Source organism: Gastrolobium bilobum, unplaced genomic scaffold (assembly GCF_033153095.1).
Source record: "Gastrolobium bilobum isolate Gb01-03AN ecotype WA unplaced genomic scaffold, APGP_CSIRO_Gbil_v1 utg113796, whole genome shotgun sequence".
Lineage (NCBI taxonomy): Eukaryota > Viridiplantae > Streptophyta > Magnoliopsida > Fabales > Fabaceae > Gastrolobium > Gastrolobium bilobum.
In genome coordinates, this window is record NW_026895833.1 from 1 (window position 1) to 18,916 (window position 18,916).

At 35.5% G+C, this 18,916-nt stretch overlaps 1 pseudogene; it reads right to left on the reverse strand.

The window, feature by feature from the left end:
• Positions 1–14,659: 14,659 nt before the first annotated feature.
• Positions 14,660–18,313, reverse strand: LOC133296269 (extra-large guanine nucleotide-binding protein 1-like; annotated as a pseudogene).
• Positions 18,314–18,916: the final 603 nt, after the last annotated feature.

Sequence of the window (18,916 nt, forward strand, 5' to 3'; positions counted from 1 at the left end):
TGATCATCTATTATTTGCACAAATTTATGTTGATGATATTATCTTTGGTGCCACTAACGTTAATCTTTGTGAAGAGTTTGTTAATCTCATGCAAAGTGAATTTGAGATGTCTATGATGGACGAGTTAAACTTCTTTCTTGGTCTCCAAATAAAGCAACAAAAAGATGGGATATTCATCAATCAAGCTAAATATTGCAAGGAGTTACTCAAAAAATTTGGAATGGACAACTCCAAGGCCATCGATACTCCCATGGGTACATCTTGTTCTTTAGACGAGGATGAAGGAGGTAAATCCATAGAAATTACTAAATATCGAGGTATGATCGGCTCACTTCTTTATTTAACTACAAGTAGGCCCGATATTATGTTTTGTGTGTGCATGTGTGCTAGATTTCAAGCTAATCCTAAGGAATCACACTTAAGTGCCGTAAAAAGAATTATGAGATATCTTGTAGGCACTTCACACATGGGATTGTGGTACCCTAAAGGTGCATCATGTGAACTAATAGGTTATTCCGATTCTGATTTTGCGGGTTGCAAATTGGATAGGAAAAGCACTAGTGGCACTTGCCACTTTCTTGGTTGCTCACTAGTTTCTTGGCATAGCAAGAAACCAAATAGTGTAGCATTGTCCATGGCCGAAGCGGAATATGTGGCGGCCGGTAGTTGTTGTGCACAAATCATATTGATGAAACAACAACTAAAAGACTTTGGGGTTGATCTTGATCACATCCCCATTAGGTGTGATAACACTAGTGCCATCAATCTCACCAAAAATCCCATAATGCACTCAAGAACCAAACATATTGATATTAGACATCATTTTATTCGAGATCATGTGCAAAACGGTGATTGTATTTTAGAATTTGTAGAATCTTCAAAACAATTGGCCAATATTTTTACCAAACCTCTCCCAAAAGAAGTGTTTTACAATTTAAGAAGAGAAATTTGTTTGATTGATCCATCATATTTGTAAACTTGTATGGATAGTTCCTTGGCTTCGATATCTACCTTGAACTTGAATTGCTTTAACATTTTCCACTCTCCTAAATAGTTATTATATGTGCCTCTTAATTCCTTGCTATGCTTTGTATGCCTTATGTCATGATATGTTGAATAAGAGTATCATTTCTGGTCTTTTTCGCATCTGTCTGGAAATATCCGAATATTTCATATTGAATATCAAGATATCAATATCTGGATATCGTGAACCAAATATCCAGATATTTTTCGCGCTAAAGGTTTTAAAAGTCAGGTGTCCGTTCATTTCCCTTCATTCTCATTTTATTTCTTCAAACCTTAACGTTTCGCTCTCTCTGCCATACCCATCTCCATCGCTCCTTTTTTCTCTCCTTACACCATAATCTTCATTCCTTTTCATTTTACACTACCGTTGTACGCTCCTATCTCTGCATCGCTCTCTCTGCCATACCCCTCACGTTGAAGGCTCTGTTCTCTGCATCTCCATCATCTACTCTTGCCCTTTCTTGCTTCAGCTCCTTGCCTCACTCCGCTTTCTGCCATGGCTTATGGTGACCGAGAACGCTGCTCCAAGAGGAGGGCTGACACCAGTGCTTCTTCCTCTACCCCCGCTGCTGTCGACGTCGATCGGTCTGGCTTCGGGTATCTCTTCAATGGGAATGCCGACGAGATACGTACATTCATTGAAAGGTTCTCCACTCGTCCTATTTTGGAACCTAAGTATTTGGAAGTTGCCTTCTTTGCTGGTCAAGGGTTTGATATCTGTCAGCTTCTTGATGCCATCAACCTACGTCAGTTTTCTGCGCTTCAGTGCTCTTAGTCAGAGGTGCTTGTTCGAGCTTTCTACAAGAACCTCGAGTACTCTCATGGCACTTTACGGTCTCGCGTAAAGGGAGTCGACATTGCTATCTCCCCTGATGATTGGGAGGAGCTCGTTGGTTACACCTTTCAGATGGATGATGAGGATGATGTCATGACAACTGATGAGTCGCTCACTTTTGATGGGATCCATTTTTCAGACTTTCCGTCCTACAACCGGGCAGCATTCGTGACCACCATCCTCCGGCCCAGGACTGCACGGACCAACCTGGTCCGAATCTCTGCAAAGAAGCTTAGCATCTCTGCCCGCATCCTATTATATGTGATATCTCACATCATTCTCCCTAGGCATTCTAATCATGCCATTGTTCAAGAGAATGATCTATTCATTATGTGGGCTATCTGTACTCAGCTTCCCATAGACTGGCGCCACACCTTCTGCTCTCAGATGCGAGAGGCATCCTATGGCTCCACTACACCTCTGCCATACCCTATGCTCATTCAGCATATTATGGAGCTTAAGGGTGTACCCATGGATGGTGAAGTGAAAAAGAAGCTCCAGCCCGGTCACACCTGCTTTGGAGAGAAGCTGCTGACAAAGACGAACATCATCCGTGCACATGGTCAGTGGCAATGGGATGATGCAGCCATCTATGGTGATGCCTCAACTGATGATATGGACGAGGACTTGAGCACTCCGTAGGCTGCTGATAGGCCAGTAAATCCACCATCTGCTGTTGTGACTCGACTTCCTCCTCTGCCTCCTCCACTCACCACTTCTCGAGGCTAAACTTCTCACGACATTATGTTTTATCTTCAGCAGCAAGAAGTTGCTCATATTGCCTTCTGTGAGGATGTCTCCACTCGTCTCTCTCGCATCGAGACCTCACTTTGCCTTACTTCTCCTGCCAGTGGTGCTGGTGGCTCTCGTGATGTTCCTGCTGAGGGAGATGAGGATGATGAGGCCACTGCTACAGATGACGGCACTTCCAGTGATGAGCACATTCCTTCCGCTTCTGGCTCCGAGGATGACTCTTAGTCTAGGATTGGTTGTTGTTATTTTTCTTAGCTACACTATGCTTTTTTGAATGCTTGTACTCCTTTTGGTTGATGTTATGTTTGAGTACTACGCGTATCTACTTGCTATATGTACCGCTTTTTGCTTCATGATATGCATTGTCTTTTCTTTGAGATTTAAATTGCACTATTTTATTACTTGCATGATCATTTTGTTCTGTTCTTTATTGGATTACTCGCTTCTTTTTGATATTGCCAAAGGGGGAGAAAGATATACTAAATTGAGAAATATTCATATTAATCAAGTTGCAAGGTAAATAGGGGGAGATACTGAAAATGAATCATTGAAATAACCCATACCATGATCTAAGGGGGAGTATTGTATCTCAAATAAATAAACTTATGCAACACTAACTCTCTTTCTCAATTTAATGTTTGTCATCATCAAAAAGGGGGAGATTGATGAATCAAAGTGATGATGTGGATGCAACGTACACTTGACGATCCCACGTCAACATAGTTTTGATGATAACAAAGAGGAATGTTCAAAGACGAAGCAACATCCAAAAAGAAACTCAAGCAAATAAGAAAGCATGCAAGCACCAAGTCTCAAGCATCAATCCAAGTCCAAAATCTCAAATGGTATATTTATTTAGGACTTAGGAAAAATGTGTAAAGGTGTATAGATACTAAGCATTGCATGAGCTCAAGGTCATTCATCACTCATATATTTCAAAAGCATGCATCCTTAAAGAAGTGTCAAAACAAAAGGTTTAATTTGTCCAAAATTGATTTGAAAAAGGTACCTACATGATTTAAACGCTTCAAGACAGTTTCCATAACCAACTTCATGAATTACAAGTCATAGAAACCTTTTTAAAAGAAAAGAAACTCAGAATTCGAGAAAAAAAGGATGCTGCAATGAAATATCCAGATATTGCACTGAGAATATCCGGATATCTATATCCGGATACAATATCCGGATATCAATATCCGGATATCCTTATCTGGATATGAGCCCGATAAATATCCGGATATGTACGGATTACAACAGCTCTAAACGGCTAGAAACAACTAGTTTTCAAAGGAGGTGTCAATATAAATACCCACATCAGTCATGATGAATAGTACACGAATATAGATCATTCATTGAACCTTTATTACTCATTCTAGCTCATTATTGCTCATTAATTGCTTACTTTACTCATTGCATACACTTGAGCTCATCTTTCCTTTGAAGTTATACATCTCTTAGTTCTTCAATTTGTGCAATCTGTACTTTGAGAGTCCTTAGCCACTTTTAATCGCCTTAATTTTACTTCTTGATTTGAGAGGGGAGCGAACCCTATACTTGAGAGGTCACCAAATTCCTAATTAAATTTGGAGTGAAAAATTGTGAGGCATCAAGAGCCCGAAGTCTTGAAAGGTTGTAGAGGTTTGTCAAGCACCCCCAAGCTTGATAGTTAGTGAAAAGAATTGATCGAGCGGCTTCAGTATGGACGTAGGTCACGGTGGAGATTAGATATAACACATATGACATGATTATCTGTTGCATTGCACTGTTTTGGAACTTATATTGTTAAACTGCTTTTGGAACTTATATTGCACATGTAAGTGAGCTTGGGGTGGAGAAATCCTTGAGGACCCCTTGCCTTACTGAGATTTCTGTTTAGAGATCTCACCCCACGTTTGAGGCGCTTATTTCAGGTTTAGGTAACCCAGGGGTTGAGACCTCTAGCGGCAGGAGGCCGAAGTTTAGTTGTTTGATATACTTGCTGATTATGCTGATGTACCTATTTAGTGATTATGCTTTATCTATCATCATGCTGTTTGTATTGAGACTTGTTGAGTATTTCATTTATTTGGTGAGCATGAGGATTGTCCATGCCACAATGTTTGACGCTGTTTTAGTTTAGTTGAGTTGTATAAACTATCAGGTTTTGTCCAGACTATGTGTTGTAGATTCGTGACTTAGATACTCACTTATTTATTTTGAGGTATTTCAGTTAGTTGTCTTTTTGCAATTTACAAACAAGCAATGTTTTATGAAAATGATTAAGTAATCAACTTGGCTATGGATAATGACGTCATAATTAAACAGAAGATATTCCGCAAATTTTTAATTAAGCGTGGCTTAATACGATGACATGTTAACAAACCGGGTATACTCGGGGTGTTACACTCCACAACACGGGGTGAGATATACGAGTACATCTCAGTAAACAAGGGGTCCTTGGAGCATCTCTCCATCCTATAGTTCACTCACAGTATAATAGCAATAACCGTAAATAATGTTGTAAATACATATCTATGCAGTGTGTCAAACACTCCAGGAGACATCCCTCGAGCTCTCATGCTGTCCTAAGGATACTCAGATGCAAAATAGTCTTACTGGCCAGAGAATCTACCAAGTATGAATTGCAACATACAAACATAGGGAAACACCATCATATGCCACACCCAAAGCATACACATACGTATAACAAAGCATTAAACTACTTTATTACATTCACATACACTATCAACAACCACTACCCATTCAGGGCTTAGTGGAACAATAAAGGGATTAACACCCAAGGTCCAAAGGCTTACCTCAATTTGCTTCAAGTTCAACCTTTGTTCACCACCAATGAGCAATTGACCAAGCTTTACAACAATACCAACAACCTTACAAACAAACACCTACGCAAGGTGTAATGCAATCAATCTATTGCATCCAAGAATATCTCAATATTCATCAACCAAACATTCACACCACAACTAAGGCATGAACTTACCAATCCAAGTGATTTTGTCACGCATTCATTTTTCATTTTTCACGCATTCATGATTTTGCCTTTAATTTACATGATTAATTAACCAATTTCCAAAACAAAACCACTTCAAAATACATCGTCAACATACATAGAAATTCATGGTAAACACAAGAACACATAGCTTCACAAATAATCATACAATCAACCAAATTAACATCAGTTACCTTGTATAGCTTCCTTTAGGCAAACAAAGGCTTTTCAACATAAAAATAAAGCAAAAACTCACCCAAAACACCATGGGGAAGCAACTATATAGAGGCTTTAGGAGAAGATATATCACTCAAAACAAAGCTAGAAGGTGTATGATTTTAGGGGTTTTGCTCACAAGCTCACAAGAAATCTTTTTTATGTTGAAACATTCTTGAAATAATGGCTAGAAATCAAGTTCTCTCAAGCTCTTCACCTCACCATAGCTCACGGTCATGGAGAAGAAAGAAAGATGAAGTGTCGTGGGTTTTGAGAAGGAAGAAAGAAAAGATGACAACTTTTTCAATTTTTAAAGACTTAATGTGTAAGTTTACATTATTTTAACACTTTTTAACTTAGATATTTTCATCCAACTTTAACTTAGCTTCCAAGAGAAGACAAACACTCTTCCAATCAGCCAAAGCATCGTGGAAGACACCAAGTAAGAGAAACAAACCGACTTGGTCTTACAAGGATATGATAGCACACCATTTTTGACTTTTTCATGTATAAAGTAACTTAATTTCTATTGATTTTCACTTTACACATCACACACTTGAATCTTTTGACCAACCAATCATAGAATAACATAATTACATATAACATATAGCAAACAATGCAAAATAATTATCTTTGACCAAAAATTAAACCTAATTGTAAAGTTAAAGCTTACTTTTAACCTAGTTGACTTTTTAATTAATCAAGCGTTGACCTAATTCTTTACATTATTCTACACATCATTTAATTAAATTAGACACATATATAATTCTTAAAATTCATCAAAGAATTTAACTATACTGTCAGAACTTAGTTCAGATCTAGTTTGCAAAATTACCAAAATACCATTATTACCATAAATTTGGCATTTATGTCTCTAACACAACTTTTGTTCTCTTTAGATCCTAATTGACTTGTTAGACATGAATTGTATCCTTATATTCATTATCATGACAATTTAATGATTCAACTATTAGAATTATCTTAACAGTCACAAAATTCACATATTGTCTCACTTAATTCTCAATTTCACATAGTTTGAGAATTAGAGTTGTTATAGATATGTATATGTTGTATTATTTACTGTTGTTGCTTTTAAACCTAAAGTGAACTCTGGGGTGGAGGAATCCTCCATGGACCCTTGGTTTATTGAGATGTTTATCTCACCTCGTATTATGGGGACCCCCTTTAAGGTATAGCCACTGATGATGCAGAAGCATCTATGGGTAGGAGGCCTATGTAGACCGTGCTATTTGGCATGCCGCTGTTGCTGTTTATGCATAGTTTATTATTTGCAGTATGATTTTGGATTACTGTTGCTGAGCATATAAATGTAATATTATTTTAAGGCATGTATTGATGATGCATGGGGTAACTTAGTGTATGTTCATGTTATTTTATACCACCTATGATGTATATGGGGTGTAGGGTAGTGATCATGCTTTTGGTATTTGCTAAGTTATTGGTTTTGTAATTATTGGACTATTGTGTATTCTGACTTGATTCCTTGATGGAAGGGCTTGTATGCCTATTTAGTAAATTGTTATTGTATCTGTAATGATTTAAACTGTCTACCGAGTTGAAACAATTATAGTTGAAACTTATCCCCAGATGTCCGAAAAATAGACGAAATGTTATCTATTTTATTTTGATAATGTTTGTAGGAGATTATCCACTTGTGTAATTAACTATCACCATTAGATAATTAGAGTTATGCTGTTTATAGGAATACCATGTAGTTTCTTATGAATATTGAATGATATATTATGCTAGTTTAGTTATTCCATACTTTATTCAGTTATAAATAAGAAAAATAATTTAAACAGTAAATGTACGTTTTAAGAAAAGAAAAAGTTAAACCGTATTTAATTCAACTTCTGTGATTGTAAATGCGCTTAATATCATATGTAATGATAGCAAACTGATTCTAGAACGGGGGAAATGTGAAAAACTAGTAATAACAAAAGGTTTAATGTCTAGAAGATAAAATTTTCTTCTATACACATATAAAAGTATATAAAGCCCATGTAAAGAAAAAAACAATATAAACCCGACATACTTTTATGTATATATAGAAAATATTTATATCTCCTATAAGAGATATTAAGTACAATAACAAATGGTCAATGTAAAGGTTCGACAAAGGCTTGAATAATCTAAAAAAATCAACCATATACCTGGAATGTTGTTTTAGTGTAATTGTAGTATGTGCAACTCCTATTCAAAAAATGACACATGAAATAAATTTCCTATTTCGTAAAACTTGCACCTTCCATATACCTGATATACTGGACCATCTGAATCATCAGCCACATATATTGTTACTTTAGACCCTTTCAAGTTAATCAATCCTACTAGCATTGGCAAATGACTTTATAATTTCCTCATGCTCTTAAAAGAGTGGTCCATTCCATCGTACTTGTACTGTAGAAATTGACAAATTTTATCTGAAAGAAAAGCCACAACGACCATTGTAATATAATCTGAACAGAAATTCCTAAATAATGCAAGTTTTAGATATGGTATGAAGCTAATACAATAAGTCTCGCACTTTACCATGTTGGACTAGTCATACGAGACATTGACCCTTTTGTCACTGTTTAGAGTACTATTTATCACAATGCCATGATCCACTGAAATTTTTCCAAAATACCACGTCACATTCTCGCTACGCCAACAAGTGAGACTGGATTAGACACGTGGTCGTGTCTTGCAGGCCACAAATCTCGCCAGCAGTGTAGTGAGATTTGTGGTCAATGTGGCAGACTGCCACATCTGCAAAAAGCTGTCCACTGGCTAATCTCGTTGCGGTGCCCAGCGAGATTAGATGGACTTTTTCAATGTGTTAGCACCCTGCGTATCTCGCTGGGCTGCTGGCCGAGTTTAGTTAAGATATTTCCACATGTCAGCACCCTGACCTATCTCGTAGGGCTGCAAACCAATTTTTATAAAGTAACTAAACTTCGTTTCTTTTAGTGATACAGAATTAGAGTATTAAATATCTACCTCACACTTTCATCTACCCATATTCATAGGTGATTGTGTGCAATGTCTTTGTTTTTCTATTTGTACTATAATATGAAAAATACACATATCATAATTCTTGTCCTAATTTTCTTAATGATTTATTATTATTGTTATCTCTTTAATAAACAAATAGTCCATACCACTTTAACTTATTCAATAATTACCCTTAAGTTTTGAAATTTATAATTAAATACTATCAATTTTCCCCCGACCACAACATTAGCCCCTTCTAATATACTTTTTTGTCTCGAAATAACTGAATTTCTCTCATTGATGCGCATGTAAATTTTGGCATTTATAAAGTAACAAAACCTAATAATTACTTATAAACGTAACTTAAATGACAATTAGCATGGTACTCTCGTAGGGGTTTGGCTGCACATAACTCGCTAGCTTGCCCAACGAGATTCATGCAGTTGTGACACATGTCACAATGCATCAGTTGGGTGTAGGTTGGCACTAATCTAGGTCAGCAGCCCAACGAGATACGATGGATGCTAACACGTGGAAAAAGTTCACCTAATCTCGCTGGGCAGCCCAGAGAGATTAGCCAGTGAACAACTTTTTGCAGATGTGGCAGTTTGCCACATTGACCACAAATCTCGCTATACTGCTGGAGAAGATTTGTGGCCTGCAAGACATTACCACGTGTCCAATCCAGTCTCGCATGTTGGCGTAACGAGAATGTGACGTGACATTTTGGAAAAATTTCAGTGGATCATGGCACTGTAATAAATAGTACTCCAAACAGTGGCAAAAAGGTCAATGTCCCCTAGTTATACATGCTCCGACATGCATATGCCTCGCATGCTGGTAAAAATAAGGATTTATTTTGAAAAACAATAAACTATTATATATAATATAATTATATAAATATCCATAACTCCAAAGAAATAATATTTAACATATGCAATTAAGAGGAGTTAATTTTGTTATTTATTTCATTGTAATACATAATAGTGGAGAGTTCATAAATAGAGCTGATGTACAGATCTTGAAAAATAACATTACAATATTCCTCTATTTTTATCTCTTGTCTATATTTTCTTGTAATTATTCCTTTTCAAGTTACTTATTTTATCTTTGTTCATTTTGTAGTTATGTACGCTTTATTTTACAACACTTTATTTGCACGATTTAGCTCGCAAGATGATTCTGCTCATATGATTCCTCTAGCGTAATGGAGTTTTGGGCATAGAAAGTATAAAGAAGAGAAAGTTTTTCATAATACAAGATTAGATTTTCTAACGGCTATGGAAAAAAGGTTAGTAAACCAATACCTCAAGTCATGTATGTGAAATCATGAATTATAAAACTCCTTTGATGCTTTGTGTTGGTCGGTGTTTAGTTCTTGCTTGTTAGTAGAACATTTATTTTTTGTTGTGGCAGACTATTCTCTTTTTTTTATATATCAACAGAAACTAAAAACAAGACAAAACTACATCACTCTGACCAATCTAGGCTAGGCAACACCCCTTTGGTCCCTACCCAGTAATTCTATACACCCCTCGGGGGGAACATCAAAACAGAAAATATCCCAACCAGTCATAAGCTAATCCAGCCAAATAGTCTGCCACACTATTAGCTTCCCTATACACATGAATTAATTCCACTTGCCAATCAAAATTCAGCAACTGGTTAATTTTTTGAACCAAAAAAATAAGAGGATGGCTTAAAGCACATCCCTCTAACGTGTCTCATTTAAGTTTGATGTTAAATTAACTGAACATCCAGATCATAATAGTATGTTCTCTTACATCATGCTTGGTTTATATTAGTGTTGATGTCTTTTTCATTTTAGTAATTTATTAAGAAATTCTTTTGTTAATTTATTTCGTTCATTCATTGTAACCGAAAAAAGTTTCAGGAAAAATTTACTAAGTCGAAAAAGAAAAAATACAAGAGGTAATCTCAATCACCAAGCAATAATGGAGATATTATCCCAACAAATGACCTTATAAATATGCTCATTCCCTTTTTCTACTTTTTTGAACTTAATATTAACCATGCACAGCGAAATCAAAAAAAAAAAAGAAAAAAAAATAGAGAGTTCCGCAGATGAGGGGAGGGGACGAATCAATCCCGCTAGGCACTAGCCCTTTGCGAATTCAAAAAACCATCATTAATAAATACTGAAAATCAAATATCACATAGGAAAATAAAAGGGTAAAAAACCCCTATTTGGTCAAAAAGTCCACATAACTTGCGACATTTCTTTTCTTACTAATTTCAAATATGGAAAAATAAAATAAAAAAGGCAACAAAATTGAATGCACAAGCTTCCATTAGGAAAAAAAATGCACACCCACGACAAAACAAAACAATTAATCAACCATGTTGATAATGGAATCATAATTGAGAAAGGTAACAAATTTAAATCTAATAAATTGAAAATTATTCAGATATAGTTCACAGAAGCAAATAATGGCAAGAAGAAAGGTAATTATTTTTCAATCCATTTCCACAATATCTCTGGGACAGTGATCAAAGTGCCACTGTTGGCCAAAAAAATTACCAGACTGCCACGTCAACAGTAAATTTTGCCAAAATGCCACGTGGCATATTTCGCTACACTGTGTAGCGAAATATGTGTGCAAATAATTTGCTACACAGTGTAGCGAAATATGCCACGTCAGACTGCTCAGAACCAAAAATGCCATGTGTCAAAATTGAAGAAATTCGCTACATAGGGTAGCGAATTATTTGCAAACATATTTCGCTACACAGTGTAGCGAAATATGCCACGTGGCATTTTGGCAAAATTTATTGTTGGCGTGGCAATCTGGTAATTTTTTGGTCAACAGTGGCAAAATGGTCACTGTTCCCAATATCTCTTTCCGTCTTTGGTTCGAACGTTTGAACGGAGACATCGATTGGAGAGAGTTGTGTTGTGACGTGACTTGATGTAACAACATTGAAAACTATCACTTGTGGAGATTAGGGGTGAAACTGGGTCGGGCCGGCCTACAGGAGCCTACAGCTCGGCCTACATCAGGCTAGACCTGACCTAGTATATTTTGTATAATAGCCTAGCTCGGCCTACAGCTCTGGGACACATATTTTGCCAAAATGCCACGTGGCATATTTTGCCAAAATGCTAGAGCTGTAGGCTAGACCTAACCTAGTATATTAAAAAAGCTTGTTTAATAAAAAGGCCGTAGGCCCACTTTCAAAAGGTCGGGCCTATAAGCCTACAGGCCGGCCTATATTGTACTATTTATTTAAATAAAATAAAATAAAATAGAGTAAGTATGCCTTGAAGAAAAAAAAAAGATAAATTTAATCAATTGCAATTATTTATAACTTAATCATATTCGATTATTTTTTAATAAAAATCTTACTTTATTTCTTATATAGGAGGAACCAACATCTCAACATGTTAGATTGTGTATATGAATATATTAAAAGATTTTTTGCAGAGGTTATACTTACTACAAGCATCATGATGTGTTTGTTAGATTTATGTAGTTATTTTAATTTACATAGTATGAATTTGTTTGTTGGATCTGATGAAATATATGTTATTTAATTTGAGCATTTTGCTTTTGAAAATGGCTTAAATGCATATTGTATTAGTTCTGTTATGATTCATGATTCTGTTTGGACGTTGAAATTATGATTTTTGGTGTAGCAACAGAATTTGAGTACTTTGTAAAGTTGATTCATGGTTCTGCTTGGAAGTTAAAAATTAACAGGCTAACGGGTCAAGCCAGGCCATTTGTTTTTTTCATAAACGGGTCAAACCAGGCTAACAGTTAGACTCATACTAGACTTGGGCCGGGCCAAATTGAAATTTTTTGACATAGGCTTGGGTTTTTCGGGGCAAAGCTCGGCCCAGTCCAGCCCACTTTAACCCCTAGTGGAGATGTTCTTTTGTTAAAATTTTACATGATCTACTAATAGGAAATTTTCGTGTTTATTTTTCTTTTTATAGTCATTAAATAAATGAGGTTCAATCACTAATAAAAAAAGAAAATTTTAACATGAGAGCAGTGATTCTCATCGTTTACCAAATAGCACAGTCATTTTTTTTTTTCTAGGGGCAGGCACGATACTATCATTACCAAAATCAAATTATATTGAAATTTGGAGAAAAATATATTTATAAATTTTTTGTTTACAAACTCATATAAATTACATTAAATATAACCAGTCATATTTCAATCAAAAGTGGATGATCAGTCATACTTAATATAATTTATAAAAAAAAATTATAAACAAATTCTTGCCTTTAAATTTATGTTGATCTTGATGTCAAACTATATAGAAGACAGACTTTCATATTAGGTGAACTGATACTATTTTATTTATTTCAGCCATTAATGCAACATGATGCATACAGAAGAAAGTCAAAACCCAAAAGATTAAGCAAAAAAAATGTAAAATAAAAAAATCTAAGAGAGCGGTGACGATAAATATGAAAAAAAAAAAAAGAGACAAAGAAGGGGAACAATGCATCAAGGGATGTTGGTACAATGGCATATTATAAGGCACATTTAATATACACAAAATTCAACAAAAAAAGAAGCAGCACCACAGCAGGTGTAAAGCAATCATTTTATTAATTACCAAAAAATAAATAATCATTTTATTTCACAGTGTTGCAGATATATCAAGACAGAATATAAACATATGCAAAGATTACAATCTGGAAGAACATAATTGAATTGAATAGAGCAAAAGCATCCACATATCTTGTGTACATATTCATCAATTCTACTAAGATGCAACATGCCAAGAATTTCCTCCATTTTATATCTATTAGAAAAGGTCAGTGAACATTCTTTTTTAACTGAATTATTTTCTAAAATCTCAATGAGAAACAATAATCACCATTTGAGTCGAGAGTAGTAAGATTAAATCCTAACAACAAATTATCCGTCAAATTGTCTCCTCAATAATTGCTAGACATCATCTTTTACACAACCTCATCCTTTTTTATCTAATCATCCATGCCTACAGTTCACAAAGTCCCTATGTATCCAATTGGCTCCAACAAAATCATCATATCTTCTCTAAATCACCAATGTATCCAATCCACAAGTCCCTGGCATCCAATTGCCTAAACTTTGCACTGTCATAAATGAAGGTTGTTCTATAACATTGATAGCCTGTTTATTTGGCCTTTTAAAAAAAAGTAACTTTTATGTCTTACTTATTTTAAAAGTATTGTTTACAAAAGTTAAAGATCTTGTCATGGTTTTGATTAACTAACCTCATCTAGGCTCAATAACTACCAACGAAATCTTAGGGAAGAAATATCTTTAAAAAATAAAAACAGAAATGAAATTTTGACATCATCTTATCAAATTGTATAGTATCACTAAATATCTGAGTGCTCATTTGTATCCATGCTTCTTAGCTTAAAAGTTTTGAACTTGCTAAATATCAGTGGTAAAGTGTTCTATAATCTAGATTTTTTTTTTTTTTTTATAACATTAAGGGGCGAAGCCCCAAACAAACAACCATAATCTAGATATTTTACAACCCTTAAAAATATCATGTTCGGCATACGTTACTAAATGGCTATCACATCTATATGTAGACATGACAATGACTTAATTGACCATTTTGTATCATAATAAAGGAAAGAACGAAGCAAATTCTTTTATACTGCATGAATATTTTTGCAAACGTGTGAACCATACTTTCAGCTTGTCAGAAAAATAGAAGAAAAATTTATCTCCATTTCATATTAAAGATCACAAAATGGCAAACTCTTGCCCCATTGTGTTTGGTAGTGTTCAAGTACATGTATACATAGAATAAAAAGCTCTAATCCAAATACCTAATGAATGGATGGTGTGGAATGAAATGGAACATAACAGAATCTATTTCACTCCATTCTTTTTTCTCAGATTTGTGGGGTATGAGATAGAATTAACTAATTACTTACTAGCCTCTTTATTACTTCATTCACTTCCCAAATAATAAAATAGAAACTTCCCTCCATCGCATTATAAAATATCCAAACAATGGATGGTATTTTCTTTTTCTTTTTCCCATTCTATCACATTCCATTTCACCCATCATTAGATATAACCAAAGATAACCCTTATGAGAATCCATGAACTCTTCTAAGCCCTTTATAGAACAATGTCTATCCAGAAACAGCCTTTGTACAAATATTTTGGAGGAAACTTTATGAGGAACTTGCCTCAGTGCTAGTTGAAGTTGTCTCGAACTTCTCATTTACAAAAGAGGGATCCCATTCTTCCCACACCATAACCTCCCTAGCATATCTGAGAGCTTCATCAATAGTATCAGGTTCCAATCCAGTAACCAATGAAACAAACAGCTTTCTGCCAGTGAGAGAATGGAACAATCTCTTAAACTTCACAGCAATATATTGAAAAGCATGTTGAGCTAATGGAGGGCTATTGCTATTGTTATTGTTATTGTTAGGGTTACTAGCTCTGTTGTGATTGAGGCTGATAACTGGATTGAAATCACAAAACCATTCACATAGTTTCAGAGGAGCCAGATCAATCTTTTCTTCAAGTAGATCAAATTTGGTCAGTATTAAAAGAAATTTCTTGTTTTTGAAGGATGGATGAGCAATGATGTTTTCAAAGAGATGCTTAGCTGCCAACATTTTGTTGGTAGCAACTCCTGTACTGTCTACAGTGTACTCATCATAGTCAGTTAAGGCCACAGAGAACAATACAACATTGGTGTCTTCAAACATCTCCAACCACTTGCAGTTTTCTCCAAGGCTTTTAGGATGTACTCTGATCAGTTGGTATCTATAAGTAGAACACAAAGTGTGGTAAGAAAACAATTGACAACTGATAGCATGAGCTCAGCCTTATTCATACTGTGTTATCATGACATTGTGAGTCCTTTTTATTGAGTATTCTTTTCAAAAGATGTATAATGATTGAATAAAATGATGAATACTGAAAATGTGTGCATGTGTAGGTGATCTATAACAAAACATGCTTGCACACTACTCTTGCCAAATTGTTCAATTATCAAGTCTAGACTTGAGTGGTATTAGCTAGCTTTCATTTTGGAACAAAAATAAGCTTTAGTGCATCACCGTAAGCTATGAAGCACCGATACTCCGAATTGTTTTTTTCAATGTATCCGATACGCGTATCGGAAACGTATTGTATCGTATCGACGAATTAACGGTCGTATCGAGAACGTATCGAAAACGCCGTGTCAGAGTCGGTGCTTCATAGACCGTAAGTGAGAATTATTAGTGGAAGCTCACTGGATGTTAACTCAATTCAAAAAGTAACAAGTTCTTATGTGATAAACTGCATGAAATGACAGAGCTGACCTGAGAGAAGATTCATGTTGATATCAGGGTACAAAGAATCCTCACTCCTTGACTTGGGAAATGAATATTCCATTGAAGTGAGGCTGTTGGATAATGATATCCCCTCAGCATACAAGATGTCCATATCAGAAGGTTTATAGTCCATCTTGGAAATTTCGGTAGCCTGCATTCAGAGAGATAGTTAGATATCAATGAAAAGCTAGTGTTTATTGATGTGATGCACCTGCCACATTCATGGCCAAATAATTTGACAATCTAAAGGATTTAGTCATGTATTATTGAGACAATAAATTGTTCATTGAAAAATCATGAATTAAACTAGTTTAAAGATTTTTTGTACTGCCCAGATTCTTAAAATCTCAGTACCAAATTACCACTGAACTGATTTAGATAGTCTCCATGCCTTGTTGAAACACAAGGCGTCCAAAAGGGGTTAAATGCGAAAAAGAAAAGAATAAGACTGTAAGAGCACTGATACAGTGATAAACCCTTATTCAAATCCTATATTTGTCAATTTATTGTTTTATTTAGGCTTCTGATTTTGTGCCAAATAATTAATGATCCAAACTCCATGCCCAAACAGAAGGAACAAAGAATATGAAAACAAATTATAAATTCAACAAATTCAATAATCAAATTGGCTTCATTAACACAAACAAGTGAATAATCATGTGATGATGATTACATGGACAATCAAGTATTATCTTACCCGGTCTAGAAAGTAGTTTGCACTTCTAGGTAGCAATTTGAGTTCATTTCTCCTGTTGTATGTGGCCTGAATGGCCTCATGCCTCCACAAATCCACCACAAGTGGCCCATATTCATGTGTAGCAGCTGGAAATATTGCATCCAGGTTACCTGACCTCATGTATTTAAGTAGCCAATCTGAGAAATATCTCAGTCGTGGGCCAATGGAATAGAGTGTTGAAGCAACACTATCACTGGTATTCCCTGCTGAGAACTAAAATTAATTACTTGCTCTCCATAACATACATAAATTTCCATGTAATGGCAGACAAGCTTCTTTTATCAGCTAATTAACAAGGGTCTACCGTCTTTTAGGAGCAATGTGAAAAAATAATGACAAAACTAAAGGTAAGATTTTTGTTTACAAGAATCAAAATCACAGTATACAAAGGCCCCAACAAAGTCATGAAGGTAATGGAAGTGTCAAAAGCATCAGTCCTCCACCAATACAAAATCATATAAACTACATATTATAGAAAAAGGAAAGCCCTGCATCCATTGCAGTTTGCAAGGGACTAAAAAAACATAGATTAACTGTTTTGTAGTTGAAAAAAGGAGGAAAATCATAGAAAAATTGACAATTTTCCTGCTCTTGTTTTGAACATTGTTAAAGGAAGGTTGAATGGATAAGACAACTTATTTTACAGTCTACACTATCCAGAAAATTTTGAATAGGGAAAGTGTTCAAAACAATGCTGCCCCTTATTTCATCCATAGTCCAAACAGAAACAGGCCTGGATTGACTTTTTTATCTGAGGAAAAAAAATTACCAGATGAAGTGGATTCATCAACAGACCATCTTTTACTATTCTCCAGCAAAAAATTACGCCCCTCCAGCAGGATACCAAGGTAGGTAAAAAGATTGCTTTGGATCACCAACTTGATATTTTGGAGCTCAACAAGGCTTAAGTCTGCCGGACAACTCCATATTTAGTTCTCCTATATCCAAAACTATATTGATAGGACATAACATAACCCGTATTATGACACGAGAAGTAAATTTAAGAGCTGAAATTTGTGAAGACGATACAATACCATCATCTGCACTTTCACAGCTATGCACATGATCTATAAATGAGTTATGGAGAGGTGAAAATTAGAAAAAGAATTGAGCTATCCTTCAGCATTTAAAATAACAGCATACATCATTTAATTTACTGGTATCACATGTTCTTTGCTAGATCATTAAGCATGCATGCATCCCAATACAAGTGCATGGAAAAAAAAAATTGAGTTCTCTCAAGGAGTATCCTACCGCTTTGAATATAGTACATGATCCAGAATTGACAGAACCAACAAGTAGAAATTTGTGAAGTGTTTTATGTTGAATGTTGTCTTCATTAACTTTATTCGCTATTTCGCCTTCCCCAGAAGGAGACAGAGACTTTGAAGGAACTGGCAGAGACAAAATTGCACAAGCCAACTTTGCTCGATTCTGCAAAAGGGAAACCCATAATTATTGATGACACGTTTTAATACTCCGGTATCACATACTACACCCATTACAATTAAAAACACATCCACTCGCTTAAGTCCATGTATTTCTAATTTTAGTAAGTAAGGTAATGTACTATATAGAGGGCAAGAGCATCGATAAGATTGTTCCTTGTGACCGAAACGTCACAGATTTGAGTATGGGAAACTGTTTCTTTGCAAAAATACAAAGATAAGACTGCATATAATCAACCCTAACGCCTACCCTCGCAAGTTGGGAAGCCTTATGCACCGTGGTTAGTCCTTTATAGTATGTACTATAAAAAAAAAAAAACCACTCCCCGTTAAACACGACTAGCAAGTGTGGGGTGGAGGAAATCCTTGTACGCAGCCTTACTCTTGCATAATTGCAAAGAGGCTGTTTCCTGGATTCGAACCCATGACCTTTCAGTCATGAAGGAACTGTTTTACCACTGCTCCGATTCGCCCCCACTATAGGAGTACTAAAAATTAATGGAATCTCAATAATGATCACCTTATCCCATATACGCCCCCTGTCATTCTTTTGTCCCTCCTCCTGGCATGACCCATCAGCATTCACCCA